The sequence below is a fragment of the Podarcis gaigeae genome (genome assembly GCF_964106915.1).
Source record: "Podarcis gaigeae genome assembly, chromosome: 13".
Taxonomy (NCBI): domain Eukaryota; kingdom Metazoa; phylum Chordata; class Lepidosauria; order Squamata; family Lacertidae; genus Podarcis; species Podarcis gaigeae.
In genome coordinates this window covers 50,063,385-50,084,032 of record NC_139689.1, presented here as the reverse complement: position 1 = coordinate 50,084,032, position 20,648 = coordinate 50,063,385, and positions in this window count along the sequence as shown.

Below are 20,648 nucleotides of genomic sequence, written 5' to 3'. Positions count from 1 at the left end.
TCAAGTATCTACTTAATTTGGAAAGTTAACATCAAATGAACATTCAGTAAAATTTCAATAAAATAATTGACTCAGGTTTATTTCACATATACAACCATCACATAATTCTAAGTTTAAATGAGGAAGTGATTTTGCCAAATAAACTCTTCACATAAAATCAGAAATTCTCCCAAAGCAGAAACAAAGTCAGAGGGGTCTGCATCACCCCTGGCGGAATGTATTTTATGAATGAATCATAGAATCATAGAGTTGGAAGAGACTACAAGGGCCATCGAGTCCAACCCCCTGCCAAGCAGGAAACACCATCAGAGCACTCCTGACATATGGTTGTCAAGCCTCTGCTTAAAGACCTCCAAAGAAGGAGACTCCACCACACTCCTTGGCAGCAAATTCCACTGTCGAACAGCTCTTACTGTCAGGAAGTTCTTCCTAATGTTTAGGTGGAATCTTCTTTCTTGTAGTTTGGATCCATTGCTCCGTGTCCGCTTCTCTGGAGCAGCAGAAAACAACCTTTCTCCCTCCGTCTGTATGTATTTTATGTATTTTATGAGTCAGGTTTTTTCCCCAGAAATGCCAATGAACACGACTCTTAAGACCACAGATCCTTGCTTGAAAGATCACTAGAGAGTGGCAACCAACAGATAGAGAATTAATTGTTGAGAATTACGATGGTGCCATGGTAATAACATCACCCTCACCATCAAGATATACAACTGAATTACTTGGCTGGATAAAAACTCCTCCTTGACAGCAAAAGTATGAAAACAGGCCTTTAATATATCTACAAGTCCTACAATATCGGACCTCAAGTTCGTCCTTCATTTAGTACTGACAACAACTGTTTTGCCCAAGGGTTGTGTTCACCCCATTACATCCCACCTCCTTTTCCAGCAACTTCCAGGTTGTGGTAGTGCCCTTGTGCAGAAAAGCTGTCTTTGCCTGTGTATGGATGTGATGGGGGCTTTTTTTTTGGAGTAGAATTAATCAGAACCACCTGCTTCCAATGAGCTGAGCATCACTCCTGTATCATACAAACAAATGACTGTGAAGTATGGCATCCCAGTCTAGGACCAGTATTCCCAAATCGCATATGTGTTCATCTTCCACTGGAAAGCAGAACATAAACTCTACTAAATGCTGTTGTACTGGAAATAAATTCCACAGAGGTTTTGCAGGTCAGAAGAATTAATTCCACATTCTATGTCAATTACTGAGGAAATTAGTTTTTAAGAGATTATAGGACTCTTCAGCAATCATCATACAGGATCCTCATGATTCCTCTCAGTTGCATTAATTTTAGCTGGCTTAATAATTTATTCAAGCACAACAGAGGAAGGCATCTTCTCACTAAGCAATGAAAGCAATATTATTGATCGTGTCCTAATTCCTACACATCTGGTCCAGCATCATTGCGTATATTGCTCTCCTTCAACACTCATTTAAAGCTCCAAACAGTTCCAGTTTGCACAACACCTCTCCCCTTTTATAAGGAAGAAGAGGAATGGGAACCAGACAGCTCTGCTGTTGGGGTTTCGAATGGCAGTGTCCAGTTTACGTAATCTCCCATAAAAGGAATAGTGCCACCCCAAGTATACGTGTTCGGTGAACCACCATGTGTTTCAGAGCTTGACACAAAGCAGGGATCAAATCAATCACCATTAAAAGTATATGAATTTAAGCCAAGGCTCATCGTACTTGTGATGGACAGAGGGTATGAGACAGAAAGAATAAGATGCTCCATTTTTGCCTTTGCCCTGGCCATGTTTCAATATATGTGCTTCCAGACAAACCCATTTAAGCACCTAACTTTGGTCAGTGATTGACACCTGCTCCTCTGAAGAAGATAAAGGATGATAAGACACAGTGATGGCCTGGAGCGGACCAAATGGGGAGGAAAACACTTCAATGCCAGGGGGGTTCTGTGTGGATATAGGAAATGCCAGATCTGTATGTTGCAGGTGCTTTGGTTGGAGAGAGGCCTCAGATGCTAATTGCAGGGTCCTGGGGGACGCGGGGGACGCTGTGGTCTAAACCACTGAGCCTCTTGGGCTTGCTGATCAGAAGGTCAGTGGTTCAAATCCCCACAAAGGGGTGAGCCCCTGTTGCTCTGTCCCAACTTCTGCCAACCTAGCAGTTCAAAAGCACGGCTGTGCAAGTAGATAAATAAGTACCGCTGTGGTGGGAAGGTAAACGGCGTTTCCGTGTGCTCTGGTTTCCGTCATGGTGTTCTGTTGCACCAGAAGCGGTTTAGTCCTGCTGGCCACATGATCCGGAAAGCTGTCTGTGGACAAACTCCAGCATCCTTGGCCTGAAAGTGAGATGAGTGCCGCAACCCCATAGTCGTCTTTGACTGGACTTAACTGTCCAGGGGTCCTTTACCTTTACTGGGTCAGTTTCATATGAAGAGAGGCGGACCTTGAGGCATTGTGGTCCTGAACTGTTTAAGGCTTTACAGAACTGTATTCAGAGGCAGCCCAATGTATAAAGCATTGCAGTAATTTAACCTAGAGGTTGCATAGACAACAGGAATTTGGCTATCCCTTTCCAGAGAGTGGCAAAGCTGGGCCACCAGCTGAAGCTGATGGAAGGCAGTCTGCACCACTGAGGCCACCTGAGCCTCAAGCAACAGCAAAGGATCCAGGAGTACCCCAAGCTATGTTCCTGCTCCTTCAGAGGGAGTGTAACCCCATGAAGAGCAGGCAACCTCCCATCCATCCAGACTAGGGAGCCACCAACTAACAGAACCTCAGTTTTATCTGGATTGAGCTTCACCTTGTTGTCGTCGTGTTTTTTTAATCACTTTATGCAACTACTTTATTATGTCCCTATGCACATTTGTTTTTCAACAAAGGCCTATCTTTCCACATGGAGCCTCCATTCTTTTTTATTATTATTTATAAAATTTTCAAATTTAACAATAAAAGAAAAACATTCCATTTGAATTATACACCCAATTCTAATCTTTCCACTTTCAGACTTCCTTCAGCCTTTCTGGAAATTTTCATGTTTTCACAATTGTTCACATTTCTTGCAACTGTATTGTTTTGTTTTTTAAAAACCAAATTAATCTTAAAAATTATTATAAAACAATATTTCTTTCCATTATTATCACAGAGCTTCTTGAAAACCTACAAATGTTAATTGAGCTTCACATATATTCTTAATATATTAATTATATATATTATTCCAGTCCTTGGTAAATCTCTGGTTTCGCCGGTTCCGAATTTTCCGCATAAGCTTGTCTAGTTCTGCGTATTCCATCAACTTCATTCTCCATTCTTCGTTCGTCGGGATTTCTTCCTGTTTCCATTTTTGAGCCACCAAAATTCTTGCCGCTGTTACTGCGGCCTCCATCCTTTTCTTTTGATTTACTAGGAGGGGCACCTCCAGTCTAGGAACCCCTTTTAAATTTATCCAACATCTCCACCAACCTAATGCTCATCCAGATCTTCTGGGCCACTGCAAGAAGTAACCTGTACATTTTGGATTTCATATGTCATTGTCCCAATCCTAGCTCCACCCCACGAAAAAAGAGAAAAGGAGTTGGAGGGGGTCAGAAAACCTTTGACCAATGCAGTTTCTGAATCCTGGATTATAAACAACTGCCTTTCTTTTAGCAGGAGTTCACTGATGCCTCTTAATAACTGCAACCTAGCCAGCATCAGATAGCAAGCATGTTGTTTCAGAAAAGATTATGTAAAATCCCTTGCAAAGCTCTGAAATAATTCAGTTTACACCTATGGCAGCAAATTAACATGCTGTCAGAGACGCTGTCATGGAGGTAGCTGTTGCTATCAAAACAAATTTGCATTAATTTATTTGAATGCTGACGATAAACCTTGACAATCCGGGTTGGTAGCTGTTTTGCTGCTAAATCAAATCAGTGGAACCGGAATACATCAACCACTTACTGCTGTACACAAAACTAAATCAAGGTGCCATTGATCAAGAAGCCTAAGGGTAGCCATGATCTTAAAAACCTTCAGCTACATTTCAACGTCAATAGATCTGTTCCCCATAAGCTTACTGATAGTAGCTCATGAATGCCCACGAGAAAATATCATTAAGCTACAAAAAAGGGAGGAATGTCAGGCATGATACATCCATTCCTGTAGGTGCAGTTCTGAGCCAATGAAGAGTCCTCAAACGACCCTTTCCCAATTGCCTTAGCTGTTCCTTGTCACTTTGGATTATTCAGCGGTGCCCAGTTATTTGTATGGAAAAACCAACCAGTGGTGGCAGTAACTCCCAACCATTCTAGGTTCTTATCAACCGGTCTTCCTAACACAAAGAAACAAATTAACAGAGAAGAGGAAAGGAAATTCACAGCAGATCAGCCAGGATACAGTGGATTGGAAAAGAAAATCTCCAAGCCAGATGGGACGTGGAAGCAGCACTTGCACTCATTCCTAATTTTGTTCATGAGGGTTACCAACACGAACAAGTATTGATGAAACACAGTATGAAAAGGAGTCTTGAAGCCATATTGGGCACAATCATACCAAAATTTATTCTTCCACACACACAAGTGGCTGCATAAAGGTAAAGGTAAAGGTACCCCTACCCGTACGGGCCAGTCTTGACAGACTCTGGGGTTGTGCGCCCATCTCACTTAAGAGGCCAGGGGCCAGCGCTGTCCGGAGACACTTCCGGGTCACGTGGCCAGCGTGACAAAGCTGCATCTGGCGAGCCAGAGCCGCACATGGAAACGCCGTTTACCTTCCCGCTGGTAAGCGGTCCCTATTTATCTACTTGCACCCAGAGGTGCTTTCGAACTGCTAGGTTGGCAGGCGCTGGGACCGAGTAGCGGGAGCGCACCCCGTCGCAGGGATTCGAACCGCCGACCTTTCGATCGGCAAGTCCTAGGCACTGAGGCTTTAACCCACAGCGCCACCTGCGTCCCCAAGTGGCTGCATACACACTGGTTATCTAGAATTTTTGCGATCGATGTCCCCACGATCTGCCAAGGCTATAATAAAAACTAGGTTGTGGGACATTGAACGCCAGGAACTCACAGCAGCAGCAGAGAAAACATGTTCCCCTCTTAACTTTCAACTTTCTTGGGCACATGAAATTAACCACAATTATCTTGAATTTCACGGGCCGGGTTTAATTCAAATCCTTCAAACCTTCTATGGGGAAGTTTCTTGGGAATGGTGGAAGGAGAAAGAATTTGCCCATGTGAAGACCATCAGTTGGAAACTCTTACACATATGGTTCTTAAATGCAAACTATATGTTGATCTCCGCTAGCAGTTCCTAGATCAACTCTGCATCCCCAAATGGAAACCAGAGTTAGAGGTCATACATTTTCTATTACAGTGGTACCTTGGGTTACATACGCTTCAGGTTACATACGCTTCAGGTTACAGACTCTGCTAACCCAGAAATATTACCTCGGGTGAAGAACTTTGCTTCAGGATGAGAACAGAAATCATGCAGCAGCGGTGCAGTGGCAGCGGGAGGCCCCATTAGCTAAAGTGGTGCTTCAGGTTAAGAACAGTTTCAGGTTAAGAACAGACCTCCAGAACGAATTAAGTTCTTAACCCGAGGTACCCCTGTAGTGGGAAATAATCAGGAGCTCATCAAGTTAGTGGCTAAATATCTTTATTTGGTTTTTTGTCGTCAAAACACATTGCAGACGTCTGATCTCCCTGGAAACCTAGAGATGTAATGTTAGACTGCTTTGCCTCTTTCATTTGACAAATGTTTTGTGTCACTGGGAAGGCGGTAATTCTGTATTGATTTGCTATGGATGCTTGTATGTGATGCCAATAAAAGGTTTGATGATGATGGTTATCTAGAAGAGGGAAAGATGTTCATGAATAAAAGGAACACAAGGATGCAAGAAACGACATGCTCCAGTTCTGGAGTTAATTTTAGAAACTCTCCAAAGTTAAACCCAGAAGGCAATCTGGGCAAAGTGTTGAGCATAGCCAATTCATGGAACAATAGCAGATTTGAACTGGGGAAATCTGCTCATTGCTAATTTGATTCATGTGCTGCAGAGGTGGGTCCTGTATTATTACTAAATCAACCGGCTTTTTGTAAGAAAGAAGTACCTTCAAATGAGCCATTTCCTGATTGCAAAACTACTGTATTCTGGCAACTGAGTCTTACTGCATGGAAATACAGCTGTCATATTTAGCTTTAAATGTAGGAATAATTAAAAATGATTGCTGCAGTTGGAAAACCAGCTGCATGGCTTGCCCCCTCCAAGATGAGTCATCTATTTTACTGAACACCAGAACAGACTACCAAATATCCTACAGCAATTTCTGAACTAGAAACAACTAGAAACAAGGAGGGAGAAACTTTTCCTTTTGCTCTAAAACTAACACTTCTAGTCTTATTTATAACCCAGTGATGCTAGGTTTATATATCTATATAGATCTATTTATATCTATCTATCTATCTATATCTATATCTATATCTATCTATCTATCTATCTATCTATCTATCTATCTATCTATCATCTATCTATCTATCTATCTATCTATCATCTATCTATCTATCTATCTATCTAACTATCATCATCTATCATCTATTTATCTATCTCTATCTATCTATCTATCTATCTATCTCTATCTATCTATCTATCTATCTATCTATCTATCTATCTATCTATCTATCTATCTATCATCTATCTATCTATCTATCTATCTATCTCTATCATCTATCTATCTATCTATCTATCTATCTATCTATCTATCTATCTATCATCTATCTATCTATCTATCTATCATCATCATCATCTATCTATCATCTATCATCTATCTATCTATATCTATCTATCATCTATCTATCTATCATCTATCTATCTATCTATCTATCTATCTATCTATCTATCTATCATCTATCTATATCTATCTTTCTATCATCTATCTATCATCTATCTATCTATCTATCTATCTATCTATCTATCTATCTATCTATCTATATCTATCATCTATCTATCTATCATCTATCTATCTATCTATCTATCTATCTATCTATCTATCTATCTATCATCTATCATCAAAAATCCTACGCCAAACTGCATTTTTTTTAAAAAAAATTGCTGATGTATGCTATTTCTTCCAAGATTTTGCATTTATAATTTGTATTGTAACTGGTATTTTCCCCATGATATTAAAACACCTATGAGTTCTATTTCCAATTTGTAACTTTAGATTTTTTCCAATTACTTCAATTCAATTACTTCTCCAAACATTGCAAATTTCACTCCGTTGTGCTGCTCAGAGCAGCAGGTAGATTTTCAGACTTTTGTTTGCGTGTTTGCTTCTGAGGTGCATGAGAGCTGAATTTTCCAGTGCATCCTTGTACACTGAATTAGGCCTGGGAGCAAACAGAAAAAACCTCAAAACAAACCCAATTCGTATGCATCCAAGTGGTGAGCTCAGGCCATGTGGATAAGGCTTATAACCAACTCCCTTCTCTTGCAGGGGCCCAATTAGTGCCAGTGCCTTCCGTTAAGAGTTTGGGTGTAATCCTTGGCCCCTCCCTTTCCATGGAGGCACAAGTTACAGCAACAGCCAAGGCGACGTTTTTCCACCTTCGCTGCATCAAGCAGTTGGTCCCTTACCTTTCCAGCCCCGACCTGGCCACAGTGATCCATGTGATGGTCATCTCCAGGCTTGACTACTGTAATTCGCTCTATGCGGAGCTGCCCTTGAAGCTGTCCCAGAAACTCCAGCGGGTACAGAATGCTGCAGCGAGGCTCCTCACGGGGTCTCTGCCATGGGAGCATATTCACCCAGTGCTTTTCCAGCTGCACTGGCTCCCGGTGGAGTACAGGGTCAGATTTAAGGTGCTGGTTCTAACCTTTAAAGCCCTTCATGGCTAGGACCCTCGTACCTACGGGACCGCCTCTCCTGGTATGCCCCATGGCGGACCTTAAGGTCCATGAATAGCAACACCCTAGAGGTCCTGGGCCCTAAGGAGGTTAGATTAGCCTCAACCAGAGCCAGGGCCTTTTCAACTCTGGCTCTGGGCTGGTGGAACACTCTGTCTCATGAGACCAGGGCCCTCCAGGATCTGATTTCTTTCCGCAGGGCCTGTGAGACAGAGTTGTTCCACCTGGCCTTTGGCTCGGAATCAATTTGATTCCCTCCCCCTCTTTCTTTTTTCCTTTCTCCTGTGCTGGAACTCCTACTTGGGGAGTTCCCTGGCTTTTTTCTGGCCCACGTAGGACCAGTCTGGATAGTTGGCCTTGGTGAAGACTTGATGTTTTTATCCCCCCCAAAAGTTTTTGATTGAGTTTCCACTGAAATGAGGCTGCATTTTAATGCATTTTCATCTTGTTTTAAGCTGTATTTCAATCAATTGTTTTTATATTTGGTGTTAGCTGCCCTGAGCCCAGTCTTGGCTGGGGAGGGCAGGGTATAAATATTGTTGTTGTTGTTGTTGTTGTTGTTGTTGTTGTTACATCTCAGCAATTGACAGCCAGTTATCTGGGCTGCCAAATCCAGTCAAAACAGATACTTCCGTTTGGGAAGTGGGGTGCTAAAATTATAAGTTTAATGTGCATAAAATGTCATATATTTGAAATGTGTTGTATTTGGAAACTTATGTAGAGGCATGCAATTTACAAAACGAGTCAGCAGCATGAGCTTGTCCCTGCAACTACAGGTGCCCAGAGCCATGTGCCATCACCGGGGTGCATCCACATTATTTCATCGCACCCCCCATCATGTTGATGTCACTCTCACACATAGCAGAGTGTGGTGATGTAGCATGCACATGCCAGTGGGTGTGATGGCTCAGTGCATGCATCCCCCCCCCCCAGCTTTCACGAAATGTCCATGGAAGGGCTCATTCAGACATTCCTTTTCTCCCCAGATTGCTTCTATCTTAAAGCAGTGTTTGTTTGTTTGTTTTTTAAAAAAGGAGGAGGAGGAGGAAACATCAACTAACTAAAATCCTGCAAACATGAAATTTTATACATAGGGCTCATCAATGATTCTGTTTCTACCACAATTTGTAGGCACGGGTCAGTAGTTTCCAGACATAATGGGTGCCGCACTTTGTGGGTGCCCCTCCCTTAAAATGTTGTGGTAGCCAGGGCACCCAAGGCCCCAGGGACTCGGTGTTGTGTATGAAGCGTGTTGTGTATTAGACAAGAAGGTTTAACTGTGGCAGTAGAGGGTGGAGATTTCCATTTCATTTTTTAAAAAGCCATTTGTTTTATAAAGCTTGAAAAACAAAAAAAAGGTGTTATACAGAATCAATACAAATATCAAGAGTTTTTAACGTAGAAACGAAAAGAAATAAAAGGAAAAGTCTTCCAATTCTCTGTTGATCAGCTGTAAAAGCTTGGGCAAAACTCTTGCTTCATAATAACATCCAGCTTTTACTTTCTATAAACCAACCTTTTATTCAGTCTTTAAACCCAGCTATCCCAACCTCACTTTCCTTTTTGTGCAAAAAGTCCACAAGGGGTTCCCGATCATTAATAAATGTCAACAATGATTTTTCTCTAATTAAGTGCATCAACTTTGCCATCTCAGCCGAATTCATTAATTTCAATAACCATTCTTCCATAGGAGGTTAATAATAAGTCCTTCCATCTTTGTGCATATGACAATCTCACCACTGTGATCATATATCCCTATAATCTTCCATATTATTTTTCTAGTTGTATAAGAAGGTTCCATTTCCATGTGTATGCTAAGTGATTATTAATCCTTGGGAAGTTGGAGAACCCAACAGTCACTGGAGCCAGTGAGTCAGCCCAGTGTTGCTGAACAAGGAAGTTGCTTGTATAGGATCTTTCTCTGGGATCAGAGAGAGGGGATAATTTTGGACTTAAAGACTTAAAGAAGACTGCATTGCATTGCTAGTTTGTTTAAGCGCAATATTTTATTTTGTATTTGCAATTTGTAACTAGTTTAAGACTGTTTGCAGTGAAACATTTTGCAACTCTTTCTTGTGGTGGAGAGGTCATTAGTATATGCTCTGCACAAAGTCCAAATCAGGGATTCCATTTGCATCAACTCTAATATGGGGGTGAGTGCAGTGCCAGAGTACGTATAAGCTAAATAAGCTATAGCATAGGCCCCCACTCCCTTGCCCCCCCAATATACTTCTTCTTAATTGCATTTCACTATTAATATGCTTCTTCTTAATTGCATTTCACTATTAATATGCTTCTTCTTAATTGTATCTCAGTTCAACAATTACTTTGATAAAATACATATTTTGTTATGTGCAAATGATTTTAGATACCTATTAGGTCCATAAATTACCATTTGTTGCTGTCAAAGGTTAGTTGGACATATAAAGGGCCCCATTACCTCCAGTAGCTTAGGTAAAGGTAAAGGGACCCCTGACCATTAGGTCCAGTCGTGGCTGACTCTGGGGTTGCCGCACTCATCTCGCTTTACTAGCCGAGGGAGCCGGTGTACATCTTCCGGATCATGTGGCCAGCATGACTAAGCCGCTTCTGGCAAACCATAGTAGTGCATGAAAACACTGTTTACCTTCCCGCCGGAGCGGTACCTATTTATCTACTTGAACTGCTAGGTTGGCAGGAGCAGGAACCGAGCAACGAGAGCTCACCCCGTCGCGGGGATTCGAACTGCTGACCTTCTGATCGGCAAGTCCTAGGCTCTCTGGTTTAACCCACAGTGCCACCCGCATCCCTCTCCAGTAGCTTAGGGCCTCATCGAAACTAAATCTGGCCCTGGGTGAGTGGCAGGAAGCTCCCCCAACTGTGCCAACATTCTGAGACTTTTTTCCTCATGGGAAAAAAAGGATTTAAAACTGAGTTTCTTCTTCTTCTTCTTCTTCTTCTTCTTCTTCTTCTTCTTCTTCTTCTCTCTGGGAAAGCTCAGAAAACCATCGTAATTATGACTCAGGCCACAGGAACTTGTCTCTCAGTAGCAAACTAGCAGTATTCAGCATCTCGGATTGTGCCTGGAAAAGAATGTTCCTCTACTGCAGATGCTGGAATACAATTGCAGGGATCTATGTATATCAGAATATCTTTACTCAATGCCCTTGATGATAAATTGATAATTGTCTTGGGCATTAACAGAGTGTTTAATCAAATACAACTGCAAAGATTTTTGAAATGCCAGAAGGAGAAATGATACTTTCTTTTAGGGATTTCTGCCAATAAGGAGGACATCTGAAATAGCAACTTTCAAGGTCCCATGCTGCAATTGGTTATTTCCCCTTCCCCATCAGTCCCACTGAAATGTCATACTGATGATAAATTACATATAACAGTGTCATTACATTGGCAGAGATGACAACAGGGACTTGTTTGAACTTTTAAAAAACTTTAAATATCTAAAATAAATGACTGCATTAAAGATTTTGCTAGGAACAGAAGAAGAAGAAAACAACCCCTCACTCATTAGTCAGGATGCATCCGCCTGCCATATATTTTGGAAAATTAGAATTTTGTTCTTTCTGAAGAATAGTCTTTCTGATTTAAACTGTAAGCTTAACAGAGTGAAGGAAACAACATATAATATCCCAGGGACTCATTAGCTTATTTTATTTTTCTATTCCACTTCCACTCCTTACATTTGTTTATGTATTGGAACATTTCAATATGTGAAATGCAGAAGCCATTCAATTTTTCTAAAATAACCTTCACTGGAGCAGGAAAAACCCAACACTTTGGGGATTAGGTTGATCAAAATACTCCAGGAATCTGTACGGAGAATGGCATACTTGGTAAAAGATGCTGCAAGTTACCAAAACAACAACAACAACCCAACTGAGTTCACTTTCACACCTCTTTGGATCAGGTAGCAAAACCTCGACATGCCCTTACATCATGATCTCATGGATTTCCCCACTTCTGAAGTACAGCAGGTTTGGGGAAATTCATTATGTCCCAATCTCAGGAGGAGAGCTGTCAGAGACACGGCCCACAGAGGAATAGACATAGGGGGCCGCTTCGTGCCACTGTGGCCATGGCAGACGGAGGCTCTGGGCACGGCGCTGCTTTGGCACAGCATGGCGGAGGCAGGCGAGGGCAGAAAGCTGATGCCAAGAGCAAGCTGATCCAGCCTCCACCTCTTCCTTGGCTCCCTCCAGAACTTGGTGCCCTGGTGCCCCACGCCACTAGCCTCTATGGGTGAGATGCCCCTGCTGCCTGTCACTCCTCAAAGCAACAACTCAGATGCTGGAACAGGAGGCAGGTAGTAGGAGGGGGCAGTGGCGTAGCATGGGGGGTGCAGGGGGTGCCAGCCGCACCGGGCGCAACATTTGGGGGGCGCGGTCGCAGCTCTCTGCCCCTACCTGGCTCACTCACTCTCTCTCACTGCAGTGCTGGCTGTGCGAATCCGATCCGAGTTGCCGGGTCGCCGCCCACTGTGGAGGGGGAGGGTGCCAGGCGTGCGTTGCGGTGCGGAGCGGAGAGAGAGCGAGGGAGGGACTATCTGGGGGAGGGACAGTGCAGCGGCCGCCCAGCGCAGCGCTGAGTGCGGGATAGAACCACATCCAACCAGCTCAGGCAGCAGCAAGAAGAAGCTGGCAGCGGCGGTGGGTTAAGGGCACAAATTACTTGCCTTGCCCCGGATGCTGACAACCCACACTACGCCAATGGGAGGGGGTTGGATTCAACTCCAGAGGAGGAGGAATTGGCTGCACCTGAGTCTCCCAGAAGTAGGAGGCGGAGCAAGCGGTTACAGCAAAGGAAGACCAGCTGGAAGCGGGGGCAGGCTTGGCACATATCTGGCCTTGGAAGGGGACTTGGAAGTCGAGTCAACTGACTCCGATAGTGAAGAATGAGCTGTGGGCGGCTCTGTTTGCTGTAAGCCTGTAATTGCTAAATAAAGCAACACGCACTGCCAGCTTGCCGTGTTGTGCCTGAGAGACGTGCTGAACCTAACAAGGGCCATTTTAAAGATTGAAGCAAAAGTTACATCTGGGGAAAGTTCAGTTTTGGTTTTGTGATGCTGGTGGGGGGGACTGTTTTGAAGTGGTGGCAATGCTTCAGCTTCCGGCAGGCAGCAGCCACTCCCTGCCCGCAACCTGAAATTCTCCTCTATCACATTGCATTAGAATAATAAAAGTGTAAATTTGGAAGGGACTCGGAAAGTTGTTTAGTGCACCTTACTCCAGTGCATTATTCCAGGCTTGTCCAACTCCCAAGAGGCTGTGATCTACTCACATTATAAAATACTGGCTGTGATCTGGGAGGATAGAGAGATATACCGCAGTCTATTTACCACAGATGTCCAGTGATCTACCAGTAGATCATGATCTACCTGTTGGACGTGCCTGCATTATTCCAAGGTGGAGTGCTGAGGCATTCAGCTGGTGTGAGGAGCAAGGCCCCAATTTCAGCCTTTCCCACCCACAAAAATCCTTAAAAATGCTACCCACAAATTTTGCACCTGTCTCCATTGTAGGGGCTTGAGGGATTGGCTGCAGACTTCATCCAGGAGCCTAGAAACAGAAGAGAATGTGGGGGAAAGGGAATGAGCAAGAAAGGGAATTTTAAAAGGCAGAGGCTTGCTTGACATTGTCATGGTAAGGACTCTCCTCCCTGGAAGAGAGGGGAGTGGTTGTGGGCGGGAGCCTGAGCTCCGCCTCCCCCACTCACCTGGCTGGCACTCACCCCCATCGGCAGGCACCCAACCAGGTGCCTCCGAGGGGGCGTTGTCAGCATCCTAAATGCTGCGGCGCCAGCCCCTCCTCGGCCTCATTCTCCTTCGTCCCGTCACGAGTCACCCACCCTCCACTCCCTTTGAGCTCAGGGTCCTATATTTTTCCTTGGCCTTGCTATGGACCTTAGGTTGGTCGCCCTGGTTGTCCGGGGGGCCTGGTAGGATTTTTTCCATTTGGCATTAGGCTTTTTGGTTTTTTCGCCTACCTCATAGCAATCGTCACAACTTTCGTGGTATTGGTGGGTAGGTTAGGCATTGGAATAATGTGCTGTGGAGTTGAACAGCTAGGTGTGGCCATCGCCTATGCCTTCAATTTTTGGGTATTCCGTTAAAGGAATCCGTCGGTCGTGTATTCTGTCCGATGCCTGCTTGGTGGGAGGCCATGGCACGACCCTCGGTGACATCAGGGGGAGAGCCTATAGTTGGATTAGCTTCAACAGGCTCCACCTACTGGTGAATAAACCCCCCTTGTTTTAGACATCCAATGCCTAAGCCAATAGCTTCTCACTGCTGTAATCAATAAAGTTGTGGCCTTTTCTTGCCCATTAACCTTATATCTCGTGTCCTTGTGTATTCATTTCACATTGTGGGGGTCGGGTCCTCAAACCACAAGGGTGGTACCAGAACTCAACCCAGGACTCATCTCAGTCCACATTCTTGTTCCTAACTGCACTCTATGGGTCAATCACAAGGATAGCCTTAAGTGAGTGTATATTTATGGTGCTTGCGAAAGTGAAGTCTTTGCCACGAAATGGCTGAACTGGTTGTGGCCTTTGATGATGTTGTTGTTTAGTCGTTTAGTCGTGTCCGACTCTTCGTGACCCCATGGACCAGAGAACGCCAGGCACCTCTGTCCTTCACTGCCTCCCGCAGTTTGGTCAAAGCCTTTGATGATACAGAGCATTTATTAACATTCCAACTTCTCGGGCAATAAATCAGTCTTCTTTTTCACAGTCTACCTTCTCTGACAAGGGACAATGTTAGTTTCACTGCGAATAAAAAATAAATAAATCAGAAGGGGGATTCCGCCTGTTGTTACTACTACTTTTGCTATAGAGCATTGCATTGTACAAACTCTAAAGATGATAAAGAAGACTGCAGTGGGACCAGGAAGAGGGAGAGAGAGAGAGGACTGAACAGTGATGTGAACTAAGGGCTCACTAAAACTTCCGTTTTGTACGCACTGGCCTGTGATTTCCATGCAGGGGTCCAACTGGGGTGCTTTGTTTGTTTGTTTTGTCCTACCACTTTCCTCTGGAAAACCCACTATTTACCGTTGAATTGGAACAAATGTCAATCAGGAACAAATGTCAAACAAATGTCATTTGTTCTGATTCAGTGGTAAACGGTCGGTTTTCCTGGGAAAAGCAGTGGGACAAACAAACAAACAAACAAACAAACAAACCCCATTTGCACCCATCATGTCTGGAAACTACTGACCTGTGCCTACAAATTGTGGTAGAAACAGAATCATTGATGAGCCCTATGTATAAAATTTCATGTTTGCAGGATTTTAGTTAGTTGGTGTTTCCTCCTCCTCCTCTTCCTCCTCCTCTTTTTTTAAACAAACAAACAAACAAACAAACAAACAAACAAACAAACCCTGCTTTAAGATAGAAGCAATCTGAGGAGAAAAGGAATGTCTGAATGAGCCCTTCCATGGACATTTCGTGAAAGCTGCTGTTCCACTGTAATCACCAGAATAACATTACTGCTCTAATACTACTTTTCCTCTCATAAAATCCACACCTGGTTTTGAAGCAATCCTGGAAATTACGGCCAAAGTGCCTCAAATAATAGCCAAACATCATCAAAGGGCTGTCATTTTGCTTACATACTAGAACACATGCCATCAGAGAAGCTGTGTGAGCAATGTCTGGCATGGAAAGGCCTGTTTTGTTGCATGTGCAAATAGTATTTCATATTTTTGTCCTTCCTATGGGCTGTGGAAATTCCGCTGTTTACCAGAGCGCTCTCCAAGAAAGACTATAGCTACCAAGAGGCTAAAGACATAATTACCAAATTTGCCTCATGTCTAATGCCAGATACACAGATTTGTTTATGTGGGAGTGAGACATTTAATTCATTAAAAAAGAAAACAGAGTGCAATCTGGTGGCTGATTCATGTACTGACTGTCTGGTTCACAAGTCACCTAAGCCGTAAACCCATTTGGTGGTGGTAAGCAGAGGTGTTTGTGTGTGTATATTAGGGTTGCCACCTTTGTTCTGGCACAATACAGGACAGGGTGGGTGGGGCGAATGGGGGGGGCAATTTTTATTTTCATCTGGTGCTGAAGTGACTTCAAAGCAATCCATTACAATCTATTGCAGCCTAGCAGAATGGTCCCTCTGGAATTTGTCACACACGCAAACACAGATATACAAGAATTTGTAAATCTGTCTGTGCTTGGCTAAAGGTAAAGGTAAAGGACCCCTGACAGTTAAGTCCAGTCACGAAGGACTCTGGGGTTGTGGCACTCATCTCACTTTACTGGCCGAGGGAGACAATATTTGTCCTCAGACAGTTTTTCTGGGTCATGTGGCCAGCTCTGGCGAAACCAGAGCAGCACACGGAAACTCTGTTTACCTTCCCATCAGAGCGGAACCTATTTATCTACTTGCACTGGCGTGCTTTCGAACTGCTAGGTTGGCAGGAGCTGGGACCGAGCAACAGGCGCTCACCCCATTGAAGGGATTCGAACCGCCGACCTTCTGATAGCAAGCCCTAGGCTCAGTGATTTAGACCACAGCACCACCCGCATATGCTCATTTTTAAAGTGGCTTTATACTTCACTGAATGTTCCCACCAAACCCATGCATAAATCAATGCAAGCACTCTGTTAATCAGGTGAGATGGGGCAATCTCAGTATGTCAGAAACCAGCCGTTCATGTCATTGCTGCTGTGAGTTCCCCAACAGCAATTTTTAGATGTTAAGGTAGCACTGATGAATAAATCACCAGTGTGTGTTTTACAGAGCAGAGGCAGAAACTATACAGATGAACTGGTTAAAAAATGCCTTGTTAATTGCCCATTAATTAATGAAACATATGCAGATGTCACACCAGCAATATCAGATGCCCCTACTGGAACAAAAAGAGGGTGAATATTGCAGAAAAGTTCCATCACTTGCATAGTTATACAAATATGGTTCAAATTAAGAAAGATGAGAATAACAATGAGAAAGCTAAAATGCAAATTGTTAGGTCAATTAGTGTTCCCTAAAAATATGTAGAGCCATGGCTCTCTGTGGTCTTACATCATGGGTAGGCAAACTAAGGCCCGGGGGCTGGATCCGGCCCAATCACTTTCTAAATCTGGCCCGTGGCTGATCCGGGAATCAGCGTGTTTTTACAAGAGTAGAATGTGTGCTTTTATTTCAAATTTATCTCTGGGTTATTTGTGGGGCCTGCCTGGTGTTTTTACATTAGTAGAATGTGTGCTTTTATTTAAAATGCATTTCTGGGGTAGTTGTGGGGCATAGGAATTTGTTGATTTTTTTTATGGATGAATAAAAAAAATATGAGGGACAGCGGACTAGCCCCCTCTGAAAAAGTTTGCTGACCCCTTCTTACATGAAGGTCTTTCCAGTATCAATAAACTCATCTTCCTGACCTAAAGGAACAACACCGTAGCATTCCCATAACTACAAAAGGAGCCCTTCTGAAAGCAGGGTGTGAACAATATGCCACAGAGTTTTATCTCAATAGAAGGGGAATTGGGAGATTTCAAATGACATTCATATATGCACATTTCTCTGTTACTTTAAATAGTCCAAACACTTATAGATTGTCTTGTTTGCCACAATCAACCCTCGCAGTGTTTCGCACAGAAAATACAGAGGCTTCAAAACAATTCATATAAGCAGCAATCCATTTAAAACACGAAAGAGTTTAAAATAATTTTTGACAGAAAGTCAAAAGTCAAGTTTATTAAAAAAAAACAACAGCCACAGCACTCCAAGTTTTTTTTTTTTAAAAAAAACACACCACACATTTATAATTTAGATCTATAAAGATCAAGTTTAATTGTACTTAAATGCAATGATACTCGGGACACTACATATTTTCCATGGGTACCTGTGACCTTCTGACACCCCCCCCCCATTTATTTTATTTAATGTTTAGAATATTTGCACAAGTAGTGTGTTATGTATGTGTATTATGTAATTGTGTAAATGTATATGTATGTGTTTTATATGTTAATATTTTTTTTAAAAAAAGAATATTTGCACCAGATAAAAAAGGAAAGAAAGCTTAGAATACGTAAAATAGAATAAAATGATATAATGAAGACACATTGAATTATAATCTATTAAACAACCCAAAGCATTTGCAAATGTAGAGCACAGGAAAAGGGAAAAGCAGGTAACAATTTGCGCCTCTTCTTTTGCTCTTCCCCTTGGTGAGATTGCTTTTTCATTTTAAACTTCAAACGAGCATTTCTAACAGGTATCCTTGGAGAAAACAAGAAGCAGAGATGTTGATCATCTGATGCGTGCCACTCCTGTAATCACAGCCAGCGGTTTTAATAAATAGCTGTTCCACTTCACCTCTGATTCAGAGTCCTCACTATTGCCCAACAAGTTCACAAGAGCTTTTCATAATCGTCAAAGGAGATGGGCTGGAGAGCTCTTGTAACGGCGCTATGCTAACAAAGCACCTGTTTCTCGTGCCAATTGGCCCAAGATTCTGGAACATTACCTAATTACAAGGAGGCAGAGTGCAAAGCACATCAAGAACGAGAGGTTTGTCGAAGCTTTTTTTTTTTTTAAAAAAAGAAAAGAAATACCAGTGCTGAGCTTGATTGTAATTATCCAGGTTTAGGCGGGGGTGGGGGTGGGGGGGAGAAATCAATTTAACTCAGTGAGTTAAAATTATAATATGCAAATCTAAAGAGGATGTGACAATTTCCTTTTCTCTCTCTCTTATATACCTCTTATCTACAATCTTGCATGAAATCTGGTCTGGTCTCCACATTCTGCAAAATAGGAATGAGTCTTCATGGTTCTGGGGAAGTAAAAAAAGGTAAAGGTAAAGGACCCCTGACAGTTAAGTCCTGTCATAAACAACTCTGGGCTTGCAGCACTCATCTCATTTTACTGGCTGAGGGAGCCGGCGTTTGTCCGCAGACAGTTTTTCTGGGTCATGTGGCCAGCATGACTAAGCCGCTTCTGGCAAAACCAGAGCAGCACACAGAAACACCCTTTACCTTCCCGCCGGAGGGGTACCTATTTATCTACTTGTAGTTTGACGTGCTTTCGAACTGTTGGGCTGGCAGGAGCAGGAACTGAGCAACGGGACGGGCAGCAGATCACCCACCCTCCTCTCCCTTTAGTTAGCTTTGTTCTTCTGACCTTGCTATGCCTGCCATGGGGTCGTCTGTTTTGGAGCAGGGGCCCAGTAGGAATTTTGCCATTTGGCTGATTGGTTGGTGCCACTTGGTTTTTGCCTATCGTGTAGCAAATCGTCACAACTTTGTAAGGTTGGCAGTTAGACATTGGTTTAATGTTTTGGGAAGGGGACGTGGTTGGCTGTGCCTGCCCCTCCATTGCTGCTGCTGCTAGGGAATTCCATTAAAGGAATCCAGGAGCTCGCCTTGCTTTCGTCCGAACCCTGTCAAGGGGCTAGGGCCATGCCAGAGCCTGTGGGAGCATCTGGGTTGAGCTGTGAGATCGAAGGAGTTCTCATTCCCCCAGGATTCTTTCCCTTACTGACATGGTGGTGCCCAGTGTCAGTCTGGTTCCTGCCACCGTGCAGGTTCAGGTAGTCTGGAACCAATGCCTAAGCAACCACTCACATGATGTAATTAATAAAGTTGTGGCCTAAATTCATGCGAAAAACTTTAAAACTAAATTCTGTGTCTACTGTGTCTTTATTTTTTGGGGGGTGGTGGTTTTGGGGGTCTTCACATGCAAAGATGATCTCTTAGCCCCCATTCAAAGGTAGTACTGAAATTCCAACTGGGCCTTGACATGGAGCACTCAACTTACATGTTGTTTCCTTCATGAGGCAATTCTACACAGGGGGAAATTTAAACTTGGGCTGATTGGATCTGTAGCAGAGCATCTACCAGTTTTCAGGGGTGTGGGGAGAGGGCAAAACTCTGAAGCAAAGTGGGTGGGGGCAGCCCACTTTCAGGGCATGGGAATACTAGTTAGCTTTATAAGACTGTGAGGTGATTCAAGGGCTTGTTCTTCATTATTCCTTTTCCTTTTTAAAAAACTTATTTAAAGCCAAAAGCTGCATCGAGAGGCTAGAAAGTGCATCTGCTGCCTCGTGCTTTTTAAGTGGGGTTTGGAATAATGTCCCTGGAAATGTATATTTCGGGAGCCACATTTCCCGACCACTCAGAGAAGCTTTTACCTTTGTAGGCAATCTTTTTTCCCAAAAGAAGCAGCAGAAGAAGAAATAATGGAGAAAAAGCCTCCAGGCCCCCTCATAAATGTAAGTTTAATAAGCAATCTCCCACACCCGGAAGTCAAATGACTCTCTCTACCCTCCGCTCTGAATGTCTCCAAATGGTCCCTCTTGCTTTGAAAACAAAGATCTGGTGAAGATGGCTGGGGGTCATCAAGACCTCTACGCAGCTCCCCTTGAAAAGTATGAACTAGGCTTTGAAAATATTGTCTCTTAAACTGAATATGATGCTTATTAATTTAGAAGCTTGCTCTGTTTACACATAAACTGGCTGTGGAGGCCTGCTTTTACATCTCAAAGAGTGAAGGGATGGAAATTGGAGAAGGTAGAGAGATTCTTCTCTCCTCACCCATCTACCCCTTTTGAAGGTAAAGCTACACACTCATGATGTCTTTGTAAATAGGGTGGGCACATGATCATTTTTTTTAAGTGTACCCAGCAGACCCTCCAACTTTCCCTATTTTCCAGGAACATCCCTGATTTAGAGAAGCCATCCCTGTTTCTGATTTGATCCTGGAATGTCCCACTTTTCCTTAGGATGTTCCTACTTTCATTGCAGAAATGTTGCATGGTATGGAGTTATCCGACCCCCCGAGCTGT